Genomic DNA, 14,722 nt, shown 5'->3' with positions numbered 1-14,722 from the left:
AAATAACCTTGAGATTTCATTTGATCCCAAAGATCAACAAAACAGCTGACCACAAATCCTGGTGAGGTTGTGGGGAGAGGGAACCCCTCATTCATTGTTGCTGGAAAAGCGAATAGGTGCAGGCACTCTGGAAAGTAGTGTGGAGAGTTCTCAAAGCACTACCAGTAAATCGACATGTGACTCAGCTCTATCACCGCTTGGTAAATACCTAAAGGGTTTGGCACCCTAATCCATAGGTACTTGCTCAGCACATAGTCACCCAGTTCACAGTCGCTTGGAAATCTTCAGCAGGTTAATGGGTAGTAAAAATGAGGCACGCGAACAAAATGGAGTTCTATTCGGCAGCCAAGAGAAAATAAATCATGAAATTTGCCGGCAAATGAATGGACCTAGAAAAGAGTATACTTAAAAAATATAAAAAATAAAAATAAAAGAGTATATTGAGTTGATAGCCCAGATTCAGAAAGACAAACCCTACGTGGTCTGATCTGTGGTTCCTTGCTTCAAATCCTCAGGTATGGGTATACTAAAAGAAATAACCTCAGAAACCAGGTAATAAAAAGACGGTGGAATGGGGGGAGAGAAATAGCAGGATCCAGGTGATATCAAGAGGTAAATGAAACAAATGCGAGGGAGCTTCAGCTGGGGATGGGAGGTCAGTACAGAAGGAGGGGAGATGAGGGACGAATAACACCCATATCTATCTATCTATCTATCTATCTATCTATCTATCTATCTATCTATCTATCCATCCATCTATCTATCCATCTATTATCTATCTATCTATCCATCTATTATCTATCTATCTATCTATCTATCCATCCATCTATCTATCCATCTATTATCTATCTATCTATCCATCTATTATCTATCTATCTATCTATCTATCTATCTATCTATCTATCCATCCATCCATCTATCCATCTATCTATCCATCTATTATCTATCTATCTATCCATCTATTATCTATCTATCATCTATATCTATCTATCTATAATCTATATCTATCTATCTTTCTATCTATTATCTATCTATCTATCTATCTATCTATCTATCTATCTATCTATCAATCATCTATTTATCTATCGATAAGTTATGCTGCTTGGGTTAACAATGCTCTTCACAAAAACCATAGACTAACAAACCCCCTAGTACCAGGCTCAAGAAATCTCCTTTTGAATGGTGGTCAGGGTAGTCCAGGTAACTCCCAAGACAATATAGCTGCCCTTAGTTGCCTCTCAGAGGTTGAAGGTAAGCCCCTACTGCTGGAGACATGGCACACTTCCGGTACAGAACTCAGATTATGTGAGCTGGATTCCATCCGAAACACTCCTTCCTCCAGTCTAACTTTTGCAGTACCAGAAGGTGCTGTGCGAGCTGCCAAGGGAGGGGAGCAACTGAGAGTCCTGTCCAGTGTGACATCTGTTAACCACAACAGTAACCAGCAAGGCAAGCAGGTAAAGGTGGAATGGTGGCCCTCACATGTTACTGGTAACCAGCTGCTGTCTAATTGGACTAAGGACCACTCAGTAAGATGGAACTCTTCTCTGGTCCTGGAAACCTAGCCAGCTTCCTGGGGTTAATAGAGTCATGGATCTCAGAAAAGAATCTCCTTCTGCTGCATTGCTAGATCAGCTAATTCCTAACTACATTCTAAATCATATCCTTACGCCCACAGGTAAGTCTAAGCATCACCTTTTGTCAAAGAAGCTTCTCTTTACAGCAAGTAGAGACCATCACAGAAACCACGACTGGGCACAGTGCAGAGATTAAATGCTCATAGGGAGCTGTCTTAATTAGGGTTTCTATTGCTGCAATGAAACACCACAACCAAGAAGCAATTTGGGGAGGAGAGGGTTGTTTAGCTTACACATTAGCATCACTGTTCATCACTGAAGGAAGTCAGGACAAGAAGTCAGGGCAGGATCCTGGAGGCAGGAGCTGATGCAGAGGCCATGGAGGGGAGCTGCTTACTGGCTTGCTTCCCATGGCTTGCTCAGCCCACCTTCTTATAGAACCAGGACCAGGCCAGGCAGTGGTGGCGCACACCTTTAATCCCAGCACTTGGGAGGCGGAGGCAGAGGCCAGCTGATCTACAGAGCTAGTTCCAGGACAGCGGGCTACACAAGGAAACCCTGTGTCGAAAAATCAAAATAAAACAAACAAAAACCCAGTACCAGCAGCCGAGGGATGGCACCACCCACCGTGGGTTGGGCCCTCCCCATTGATCACTAATCAAGAAAATGCCTTACAGCTGGATCTCATGGAGGCATTTTCTCAACTGAGGCTTCTTCTCTGATGATTCTAGCTTGTGCCACGTTGACGCACAAAGCGAGCCAGTGCAGGAGCCCAGCTCCAATGGATACAAACTACATCACAGCTCCTGCATCTATGGCTCAGGAAACACGAGGGAGTGGGTGGAAAGATTGCAAGAGAATACCAACATGCCTACTGTAAAAGTATCTCATAGGAAAAGCTGCAGAAACACTATCTGAACAATGACTGTATACACATGCTAACACAGAAGGTCCTCCCTAAACAAAGAACTACAGGTAACAAATGACTACAGAGAAAAAGATAATTGGCCTCTGTCGGGGATGAGCCCCCTAATAGGTCAGTTAATACAAAGGGGTCAGTCCTGAAACCATATACACACTGTGAGAGTGAAGTGGGGGGTGGGGGGGAACATGTAAGGACATGAATGGGGGACTTGGGAGGGATTGAAGGGAGGAAAGGAAAGGGGGCAAATGGTACATTTTATATTGAATCTAAAATTGTATAAAAATTTAAAAAAAAACAAACGAGCAACCCTTGTAGGCCACCGCTTGTGGGAGAGCTGGTCCTGCCCCTCAGGGTGGGGATGTGGGGGTTGGGGCGCCGGCAGAGGCTTAGGCTGATCAACTCAGCTACCACCCAAGTCCAGGTCTAGGGCTTTGAGTTGGCCCACCCCAACATCCACCTCATCTCTGAGCGGCTGGATCTCGTGAAGATGCAGGTCCTGAGGATCCATAGCCACAGGATCTCCATGACTCTGGGCAGCAGCAGGGTATTCGAGAGGAGTTCCGCTGAGGGTCCAGTATCTGTGTAACTTTGAGGTAGCTGAAGCCAGACGTCTTGAATCACACTAACGACTCAGTGTTCAGTTCAGCTTTTTGGGCAAAAGGGTGTATTGTGTGACCCACCACAGCTTCCACTGTCACCACGAAGAACGGACATGTGACGGAGAGGTTGGAAAGAAAGAAGAGTGGGGCGGAACAGGTACGGTGTAATTTTCATTTTTCATTTTCTTTTGGGGAGGAGGTTACAAGGGTGGAGGGCAGATACAGGAGGATTGGGAAATGAGGGTGATTGGGGCGCAAAATTCCCAAAGAATCAATCAAGAAAGTAAGATAAAAACAGATAGGTTACTTAGTGTCCTCAGACAAGGCACTCCCGCTCCCAGCCATGGTGGCCGCGATGTGCACCATTGGTAAAAGGTTTAGTTCCGTGTTTGATTTCATATATGGATGACATGCATGCTGGACGTGCTGGACGGAACCATCACGTGCGTTCAGGCAAGTGCCCACTCCCAAACCCATTTCTACCTTTAATTTGTAAAGATTTATTTTATTTTTATTCGTGTGGGTGTTTTGTCTGTCTGTCTGTCTGTCTGTCTGTCTGTCTGTCCGTGCACCATGTAGCGCAGTACAGGGACTGGAAGAGGGAGGTCATCAGATCCTCTGGAGTTTCGGGGTGAGCCACCATGTGGGTGCTGGGAACTGAACCCAAGTCCTCCTCAAGAACAACCAGGGTTCTTCATGTCTGAGCCTTCTCTCTAGTCCCACCCCTACCATTCTTTTATAAAGTGGCAAGCAGAATGGAGCTGGGTCAGATCCACTGTAGCAGGGCTGGTCCAGGAAGATGACTGTATCAGGAGTCCAAGTGCTTCTTGGTGGGTTTCATAGAGCAGCCAGCCTTGGCTTCTCTGCTCCTCCTTCGCGTCTCATGCAGTCCCTGTCTCCCTTCAGCCTGATCTCTGGACCAGTCCATCGGTCCTAGACCAAGAGGCTAAGGGACTGAGCTTAGGGCTGGCAGGATGAGTCTGGGAGCCTAGGAGCTCCATGGAGAGAAGTCTGCTGCTACAGATTGTGTGTGGAAACGATGTTCAGTGTTTTATAAAGTTTCTGGCACTTCAGAGGGTCAGTGAAGGCCCTGACATCTGAACGAAGACGGGCAGCATGGGTAGGTTATGTGAGTCAGGAGCCGGCCAGGGGGTTCAGGGTGTGAGTGATGCCGAGAAGGAAACCAAGAACTGGTGAGCTGGAGGATAGGCCAGAAGTTCAGGGTGGGGGAGCACAGAGTCCCGGGGGTTTCCAGAAAGGAGCCCAGAGGGCTGGACCTGTGCAAGTCATTCACCTGGCTTATTTTCGTGACCTAAGATCTCTACCTGGGAGCTGGGGGCAAGGGGGGGGGGCGCGGTGCGTGGGGGAACAGGGGATAGGGAGAAAGGCAGAGGTGCCTGCCTGGAGGTCCTCAGAGGCTAAACAAAGAAATGCAGGGTCTTATCCTCGCAGGGTTGCCCGGGGAAACTTGTGAGTAAAGAATCCTGTTTATTGTCGTCTGACACACAGTCACCTGTGGTTTCCATGGTTCCGACCAACAACGCAACACAAGTCAATCTCTAGAGGGCGGGTCTGCAGGGTGGGGCATCCTCTCCCTTGTCTGGCTCAGAACTCAGCTGTTTCTCTGCTCAGCGGGATGACGTGGGGAGGGGTAAGGCCTGGATGTCCTTGGGAGGTGAGGCAGAGGCTTGGTGTCTGCGCTTGGGGCTGATCTTGAAACTCTAAACTGCAGTCTCACGCCCTCCACCAAGGTAGGGAGGAATTCAGAGATGCAGACACAGAGAACTCCCAGCAGTGAAGAGTTAGGGCAATTTATGAGCACTGGTCACTTAGAGTTGCTCTCCAAACCAGCGGCAGGGGTGTGGAGGTGAAATGGTGGGGCTGGGGTGGGGAGGGATTGTTCATCTATAAATACATAGCTCTTGGATAGGTTGTTAAGAGCCAAAAAGAAAGGGAAACGACAGCTGGCTTGGTTTTGTTGTTGTTTCTCCCTTAGAGGCAGGGTCTCCCTACTATTCCAGGCTCGCCTGGAACTCACCTATGCTCCACGCTTGTCTTGACCGTGTTATCTTTTGGCCTCAGCCCCAAGAGAGCTTGGCTAGCAGGTCTAGAGTATCTTTTATACACAGATCTGGAGACTGCACAGCCTTCTTATTTATTTATTTGTTTGTTTTTTGGAGACAGGGTTTCTCTGTGGTTTTGGAGCCTGTCCTGGAACTTGCCTTGTAGACCAGGCTGGTCTCGAACTCACAGAGATCCCGCCTGCCTCTGCCTCCCGAGTGCTGGGATTAAAGGTGTGCGCCACCACCTCCTAGCTGCAAAGCCTTTTTATCTCCATGTTTTCATTTGCTTTGTGCAGAGCTTCGTGAAGATGCCAAACCAAGGAATATAGCAATTCATTCTAAAATGAGTAAACTGTTTTTTTGTTTTGTTTGTTTTGTGGGTTTTTTTTTTTTTTTTTTTGATAGTGTCTGTCTGGCTTGGAGCTTCCTGTGTAGACCCGGCTGGCCTTGACCTCTTAGAGAGTTCTGAAATTAAAGGCCTACACCACCACACCCAACACAGTACAGTGATTTGTCCTCAAGTTATTGAACACAATCAAGATGTCTCATGTGTAATTCCAGCGCTCAGGAGGAGGAGGCAGAAGGACCTAGGAAGAGCTCTGCTGTGTGGGGCTACAGCGTGAACTTTGGGCCATCCTCGGCTACACAACGAGCTCACTCTCAAAAAGAAAAAGAGCACAAGGCTGGACATTGGTGTCAAAGAGTTCCAGGTCTGTCAAGGCTGCATCCATAGACAAACCCTGTCTGCAAAGGCCAAAGAAACGAAGTAGCCAAACAAAAGAGCAGAATCTGAACGTTCCAGTTCCTGACTCCTTGCTCCCTCTGCTACATCAGTCTTTCTTTGTAGCCCAGGCTGGCCTCCATCTTCCAGTCTTTCTGCCTTAGAATCCTGACGAGCAGGTTTCCTGTGCTTCCAGATTTGACTTCTATCAGTGTTCCTCAAATATGGGCATTCTTGGTCCTTGTCGTTTTAGTAGGTGTTGTATAAACACAAGTCACCACCGTTGAAAAAGTTATAGCCGGTTGGTGCTCCACACCTATAGTCCTCACACTCGCGGAAAATCCCTGTGAGTTCCGGGGCAGCATAGTCTACACAGAAAGTTCTAGGCTAGCCAGGGCTACACAGATTCTGTCTCTAAAACAAAACAAGAAAACAAACCCCCAAATGAAAGCAACAAAAATAACAAATGCCTACTAAATGAATAAAAAAAATGCTTACCACATCAGTTACTAGTGAAAGAAAACCAAGACATGGGATGTCATTTCATACCTACTGAGATAACAGTTAGATAGCAATGCCGCCTGTCTGAGAATGGGGGGAAATTACAATGCTCCTGCATAAGCTTTTCACAGTGGCAGGATCGTAGCCATGGAGGTTTAGCCTAGGTATGATTATTGCTAATTGGGAACCTGCCCCATGCATTGATGGCGGGAACATAAAATGATTTAGCTGCTGCCGAGAACTACTTAAGGGCTCCACAAAGGGTTAAATGAAGTTCCACCTGGTGGCATATATCAGAGAGCTGAAGACACATTTATACACAAATGTGTATGTGTGGAGTGTGCTCGTAATCCCAGCACTCAGGAGATGGAGGCGGGAAGAACAGAAATCCAAGGTCATTCTTGGCTTAATAATGAGCCAAGGCTAGTCTGAACTATCTAAGACCCTGTCTGAAGAGTTCATCTGATTCCACTTATATAAAATGTCGAGACTAGGCTAAACCATAGAGACAGTAGATAAAACTGTTTCCAGAAGGTGTGAAGGGGAAGGAACAGAGTTGTAGACAAGTTTGGAGTTTCTTTTGGGGTGATAGGAATGTTATGGGATGAGACAGTAGTGGTGATGGCAGTTTGTCGTGGGACAATCCTTTTGTGAAGATGTGTGTCTGCTAAGCCACCTTCTCACTGGTTTAAGAAAGAGCCTAATGACCAAGAGCTAGACAGGAGAGAAGAGATAGGACTTTCCCGGGTAGAGATAGAAACTCTGTGAAGAAGAGAGGTGAGGGGCTGGAGAGATGGTTCAGTGGTTAAGAGCATTGCCTGCTCTTCTAAAGGTCCTGAGTTCAATTCCCAGCAACCACATTTTGTGGCTCACAACCATCTGTAATGAGGTCTGATGCCCTCTTCTGGCCTGCAGGCAAACACTCAGACACTCAGACAGAATATTGCATACATAATAAATAAATTAAAAAGAGAGAGAGGTGGGATTCGCCAGAGATTTGGAGTAAGTCAGATGTGTGGTACCGAGGAGAGGCAATGGGCCACATGGCAGAATGTAGATAAATATGAATGAGTTAATTTAAGTTATAAGAACTAGTTTGGAACAAGCCTAAGCTAAGACCAAGCTTTCATAATTAATAAGAAGTCTCATGTCATTATTTGAGAGCTGGCGGTCCAAAGAAAGACCTGCTACAACGAGTCAGTACAGCGAGTATGCCCAAAGCCACTCGGCCAGCTTTGAGTAACTGCAAGTTTGTACTGTGTGAATCATAGCTCAGTAAAAATGTCAAACAAAACAAACAAAACTCGTGAGAGCCCTTTACCCTCTGGGACGAGCGACTTCATGGGCAGAGGGCGGAAGCAGCTCCCTGTCCCTGTTCCCGTGTCTTGGTGAACACGCTGAAAAGAATGTTTCCTTACTGCCTGTTTTTTGAATCATGGAGAGTTTTCTTTTATTTCCTTCAACACTTCATTGGCCTCAGGTGTGATGATGGTGACTCTGTGGGTTTTGGTGAATTAAATAGAGTTCAAACCGACATCCTAGTGACCGTGATAAGAATAACAGCTAGTATTTATTGGATTTTGAATTATTGAATTCGGGGCTGGGAGCTGGCCCAGTGGTTTAGAACATGTGGTGTTCTTGCAAGAGCTGGGTTTGATTCCCAGCACCCACCTGGCAGCTCACGTCCACCTGCAACTGCGGTTCTGGTGATCCAATCCCTCCTGTGGGGCCAGGGACGCATACTGATGTGTATACATGCAGGCAAAATGTCCATACCTGTAAAATAAATTATTCTAAATTAAAAAAAATTGCCAGGCATGTTGGCATACGCCTTTAATCCCAGCACTCAGAAGGCAGAGGCAGGCGAATCTCTGTGAGTTTGAGGTCAGCCTGGTTTACAGAGTGAGTTCTAGGACAGCCAGGACTACACAGGGAAACCCTGTCTTGAAAATACAAAACAAAACAAAAACAAGAAAGAAAGAAATGAAAAAACAACAAAAACAATTTTTTATTATCTCTACATGAATGTAAACCTACACATGCCTGCTGCCTGTGGGGACCAGAAGGGGGTCAGATTCCCTGGAGCTAGAGTTATGGATGGCTGTGTGTCTCTCTGTGGTTCCTGGCAATTAGACTCGGGTTCTCTGCAAAAGGAGCAAGTGCTCTTAACCGCCAGGCCATCTTTGCAGACTTTATAGAGCAATGGTATATACTACACAATCCTAAATGTGCTGTCTTCCCTGCTCCCACTCAGCGCTGGAGACCCTCATTCAACTCACCCAAGCAAGCTAATGCTCTGCCCTGAGGTGCAGCCCCAGCCTTGTGTGTATTTGCTCACTGGTCTTTACAAAGGCATGCAGCGGAGGTCATCATGTATCACCATCCTGAGTTTCGAAAGGGAACCATCATCCGGAAGCACAGAGAGGGACAGCTACCTTTGTCACAATTTCAGTTTTCTTGTCCTAACATCCCCAAGGCCAGAGTCCTATCAAACTACAGGGTACCATTTCATGCACAAGATAAACTTAGAACCAATTGCTATTGTGTTATGGTAGGGGGGTTAGAGACTGGTGAAACCTGTGTCCACGGAGTGCTTTGCCCTCGTACACACCTTTCCTTCCCATAGCTACTTCAAAATCTGTACGCCAGGGATTCTAGCCAGCCGTGGAGAACCACTCGATGGAGCCACAGGACTTGTTATGCTGTAACATCCATGGAATCATTTGGAGAAACTGTTTTCATGTCCCTTGCTGGCCTAGAACTCCTGTATAGTCCAGGCTGGCCTTGAACCACAGAGATCCTGCCTGTCTGTTTGTGTATCTATTTGCTTTTAGACAAGGTCTCTCTACGTAGCTCTGGCTGTCCGGGAACAACTCACTCTGCAGCCTAGGGTGGCCTAGAGCTCACAGAGATCCACCTGCCTCTGCCTCTTGAAAGCTGCCCTTCCTAAATATCTCTGCTGTAGCTGCTTGTCTGCTTTCTCCGTCACTCACTGACGTCTCCCTGCAGGAGTGACGTCTATGATTTCAGGGAGCAATGAATCACAGACTGAGAATGGAGAGAACACTTGAAAAACAACAACAAGAAGATTTCCTGTTAGTTATTTGTGTCTCTGTGGTGTGGGTGCCCGGGGAGGCCAGAGGAAGCCCGGGATCCCTAGGAGCCGGAAGCACAGGTGGTAGTGAGTCACTTGGTGTGGGTTCAGGGGTTGCCAAGGGTGCCAAGGATCCCAGCATTGCAAGGAACAGAGCTGCTCCTCTGTAAGAACAGAAAATGCTCCTAGCAGCTCTTTCCAGCTGCAGAAATCAGTTCAAAGCATGCAGGAAGTCACACATGTGACAGAAAGATGGGCCAAGGGCTCCAGGCAGCCTAGATGTCCCTGTGCGCATGCCTGCCAGACAAGCGCTCTGCCCTTCGATTGTGTCCTCAGCCCTTGTTTCCCATTTGTTATTTTGAGAGAGGACCTCCTTAAATTGCCCAGGCTGTTCTTGAACTCAGTCTGTAGCCCAAATGAGCCTTGAACTTGCGAACTTCCTGCCTCAGCTTCTCCGGTAGCTGGGACTATTGGCTTGTGGCAATGAGAGTAATAATATTTAGAAATATCATCATTATTTAGCTGGGAATGTATCTCAGTGGTAGAACATGTATTTAGCATTTGCAAGACCCTGGGTTCAATTCCCAAAGTGACAAAGAGGACAGCTATTAAGGGCATAATGGTAGTTCTAACAATTAACCAATTCACACCCCAAATTTGTAGCAATTGGAGGGGCAGAATTTATCCGAAATTCAATGCCTCTAAGAGATGGCTGTGCAGAACATGGTTGAAGGACAGCTGGAGGAACAGACCCATTTGAAGAGTTGAGGGGACACCCAGGATTTAAAAGTATTTTCCCAGACCCGGAAGGCCTGTGCAGTTACCGGAGTCTACCAGAAGGGGGCATTGTGGACCTAGAGATTCTGGCCTTGGACCTCCTGGGTGGATCAGTCTTGGGCTCCAGACTCCCTGCCTCCCTGGACTTTTCTCAGATTAATTTTGTTTCTTTCTGTATATTTGCCTGAGTTTACCATCCTCCCGCCCCAGTCCCCAGGGATTACAGGGTCACCGCATCATGCCTTTTGTTTCTCTGTTGCTGTTTGTTTTTGTTTCTTTGCGTAGCTCTGGTTGGCATGGAACTTGCTCTGTAGACAAGGATGGCCTCGAACTCACGGAGATCTGCCTATCTTTGCCTCCAAAGTGCTGGGATTAAAGGCATAAGCAACCACTGCCTGACTGTGCCGCTACCCAGCCAGGCTTGATTTTTGGTTTTAAACAAACTCTCAAAAGGATTTGTGACGTTGCCTTCCCCCCAAAGCCAAGAACTTTCTGAGACCCAGACACAGAAGGCCCCGATTGATTTAGAGGGGATAAACGCACTTTGTCTTGAGGAGTCCCAAAGCCCAGAAGTGGTGCAGATAGGATTTACTGGTTCAGGATTGTCTGCCGTGTCTGCCTTGTGCCGTGGGGGATTTTGGCATCCGGAGGAATGGTGATGGCCCTGAGGTCTTGTCCAGCAGGCATGAATAAGGTGCAGTAACTTGGAAAGAGGAAGTGAACAGGAACAGAGGGGGCCCAACGGGGATCACACTGAGGACCCAGCCGACTGTGTGACAAAGTGGCTGTCCCGCTCAGAGTAAAGCTCGGAGTCCCGGGGGCACAGCTGGTAGAGTTTGCTGGCCATGCGCTGGGTTCAATTTTCAGCTTGGCATTAAACCCTTAGTGGTGGTACAGGTTTGTCGGCAGGTGGAGGGAGGTCCGGAAGTTCAGGGTCATCCTTGGCTACGTGGTGAGTTTGTGGCCAGCCTGGGCTACATGAGAACCTGTCAGAGAGGAGAGAGAGAGAAGCCAGCCAAAGAGGAAGAGAGGGAGACGGAGAGGGAGATGCCTGCTGCTTGGATGTGCTGCGATTGGAGCCGGGCTGGGAACTGAGGTCAGCAGGATTTCCTAGGCCACTTGAAGAACTCAAATATTATTCTGAGCAAAATGGAAAGCTATTGTAAACTTTAAGCAGAGGAAGGAAATCCACGCTAATTTGTCTTTCTTATTAATTGTGGTCACAGAAACATAACATCAAACTTAAGCAGCCTTCATTTGGGCCTGTGTGCGGTAGGGCATCTCTTTAATTTCAGCATTTGGAGACAGAGGCTGGTAGATCTCCGTGAGTTTGAGCCCAGTCTGGTCTACATAGAAAGTTCCAGGCCAATCAGGGCTACATAGTGAGGGCCTTGTTTCAAAACAAACTGGACTCTCTCTCTCTCTCTCTTTCTCTCTCTCTCTCTCTCTCTCTCTCTCTCTCTTTCTCTCTCTCTCTGTGTGTGTGTGTGTGTGTGCTTGCTTGCTTGCTGGTAGAAGGCAGAGGGCAGAGGGCAGCCTCAGAGGTCGCTCCTGAGGAGGAGCGGTCCACCTTGGGTTTTGAGACAGGATCTCTCAGTGATCTGGGGCTCCTCAACAAGGCAGGGTAGAAAGCCCCAGGGAAGTCACGTAGCTAGTTTTTGTTGTGTGCGTCCTGCGGCTGGACCTTAGGTCCCCAGGCTTCCTCGGCTAGTGTCTTACTGGCTGGCAGTCCTGCCCACCCCAGGCACAGCCTTAGGGGACTGTTCTTTTGTTGTTATTGACAAGGGCTGTAGTTGTAAACAATTCAGTGCCCCACTTTTACACCTCAGTAGCTCATCCCTTCCCACTCCTGCCAATTCCTTTCTTCCAACTAGTCCTCCTCAGACCCTCACATCCGTCCTCCCTCCTTCTCTTCTTCCCTCCCTCCTTCCCTCCCTCCCTGCAGGCCTTCGCAGGTGGCCACAGCTGCCCTTGTTCCCGATTGCATCCTCTGCGTCATATCCAGGAAGCGGTACTCACTTCTCTTCATTCCCATCCCTCTCTTCATCCTTTCTCCAAGATGTTTCCTGGGTCGTAGGAAGGGTGACACAGATGTCCTGTTTGACCGAGCCTTAGTTACTCATTCTTGGCACCTGACCAGTTGTGAGTCCCTGACCCTTGCCCGCAGCTGAGAGAGGCTCTGTTGACCAAAGCCGAGACCTGCATGAGTCTATGGATATAAATGTTCATATTTAGAAGGCATGAAAACCAGGTATGTAAGTCCCCCCCACGGATCAGGCCTCAGATAGAATCATAAACTGGTTTGTGACCTCCGGATATTCATGCCACTAGGACCACAGTGGCCACCTCTTAGCAGGCAGTTCCGTACCGTCCTTTGTGGAGCCCACAGCTGGGTTCCATCATTCACCTCGTTCTACCTTAGCAGCCTGCACAGCACCCTCCTCCGGTACTGTCGATGCTGGCACAAAGGAAGCTTCCAAGTCCACTCCAGGCTGAGTCGCCTGTTTCCTAGATCAAAAGGACATGGTACCTGCAGAAAAAAGGTCTTATTCATCTAGTTCTGGTACCCAAGAGCTGTAGCAATAGCCTGTATTCTATGGGGGCCTCTGGGGACTCCCTAGCCAACACTCATGGTGGACCCTGTGTGCGGCAATGAGATTTTAGTTTGAAAAAAAAATCTAAGACTCTGGGAGACAGCTTAATTATTCTTCAGTACTTACTCACTGGGTGTGGTGACGCGGGCCTGGAATCCCAGCCCTGAGGAGACTGAGGTCAGAGTATTCTGAGTTCAAGGTCATTCCAGGCTGTGTAGTAACAACACAGGGCTCAGAACTGAAAGAAAGTAAACAGTAATACTTCTGTTTAAAGACTTTCTCAAGGCTATGAAGTTTCTAGGAATCTTGTCTGCACTCTCCATCTCTCCTTTCACTCCTGGCAACTGCCATTCTTTTTCTTTCTTTCTTTCTTTTTTTTTTTTTTAATCGAAGCAGTGTTTTTCTGAGGCTTTGGAGCCTGTCCTGGAACAAGCTCTTGTAGACCATACTGGCCTCAAACTCACAGAGATCCGTCTGCCTCTGCCTCCCGAGTGCTGGGATTAAAGGCGTGCGCCACCACTGGCTGGCTGCCATTCTTTTTTCTTTAAATGTTTTTTAAATATATTCTTTTCAAGATTTATTTATTTATTATGTATACAGTATTCTGCCTGTGTGAATGCTTACACACCAGAAGAGGGCACCAGATCTCACTATAGATGGCTGTGAGTCACCATGTGGTTACTGGGAATTGAACTCAGAACCTCTGGAAGAGCAGCCAGGGCTCTTAATCTCTGAGCCATCTCTCCAGCCCCTATATATATATATATTTAATTGTCATATATTAATTACATGGCAATGGGTTTGCTTGTGGCATTTCCATATATGGATGCAATGTTTAGTTTTGTTTTTTAAGATCGCATTCCCCTCCCATTACCTTCTCTTGACCCCCTTCTAGTCCCCTTCCACTTTCCAACTTGCCCCCTTCTATTTTCTTGTCTCTCTCTCTTTTCTTTTTCTTTCTTTTTTTTTTTTTTTTTCTTTTTGCCTGTATTAACTTGACTCCTCTGAGAACCTTACAGAAGTGGAATCACATACAGGACTTGGCTTATGGTAAAGGTGCAAGATTGAATCTTGGTGGGTGGGTCCAAACCACGGTGAGGAAGAGACAAACACTCCCACGCTCCCAGGGCCTCCCTCCTGTAGGCAGACAGGGCACAACATGTCATGCAGACAGAGCTTATGTGGGGAGTTTTATTGGGCGGGGAGAAAGGGAGCATAGAATGGCCTCATAGGAAGAGAAAGAGAGGATAGGGAAAGAGAGAGACAGAGAGATGCAGAGAGGGGAAGAGGAGGAGGAAGAACAGGTAGAAGTAAGTGGAGTTCGGCCACTTAGGGGGACAGGGTATTGCCTGCCATGCATGCAGGGGTGAGGCTGCAGGGTCCCCGAGGGGCGTGGCCAGGTGTGCCCCAATGCTAACTACTTACTATTTCATGGCCAGCTTGTTCACAGAGTGTCTTGTCCTCTGGGTTCATTCATGTTGTAGCATGTATGAGGTGTTCCTTCCCTTTTAAGGCTGAATAGTAATCCATCATGTGTGTGCATACCATGTTGTGTCTAGCCATTCATATGTGCACGGGTACGGGTACTTTTCAGATGTTGTAAGCGGGGCTGATATGAACATACTCATCCAAATAACTCTTTGGGGCCTGACTTTTGACTGTTTTTCATTTTCTTCTTTTTCTTTTTGAGACAGGATAGCCATGACCACCACCCCCATAGTGCTTGAATTTCAGTCTGCATGCCCCCCCTACACCCACTTTTGTTTTTCTTTTCAATGTTTTGGATATTATAATATGGCAATTTGGTTCCATTTTCAAAGGCACAGAATTCCTCTGGCTGGGGTGGAGAGAGATTAGCAGTGAGAATTCAG

The sequence above is a fragment of the Chionomys nivalis genome, chromosome 1, assembly GCF_950005125.1.
Source record: "Chionomys nivalis chromosome 1, mChiNiv1.1, whole genome shotgun sequence".
NCBI lineage: Eukaryota > Metazoa > Chordata > Mammalia > Rodentia > Cricetidae > Chionomys > Chionomys nivalis.
Note: the sequence above shows the minus strand (reverse complement) of the source record.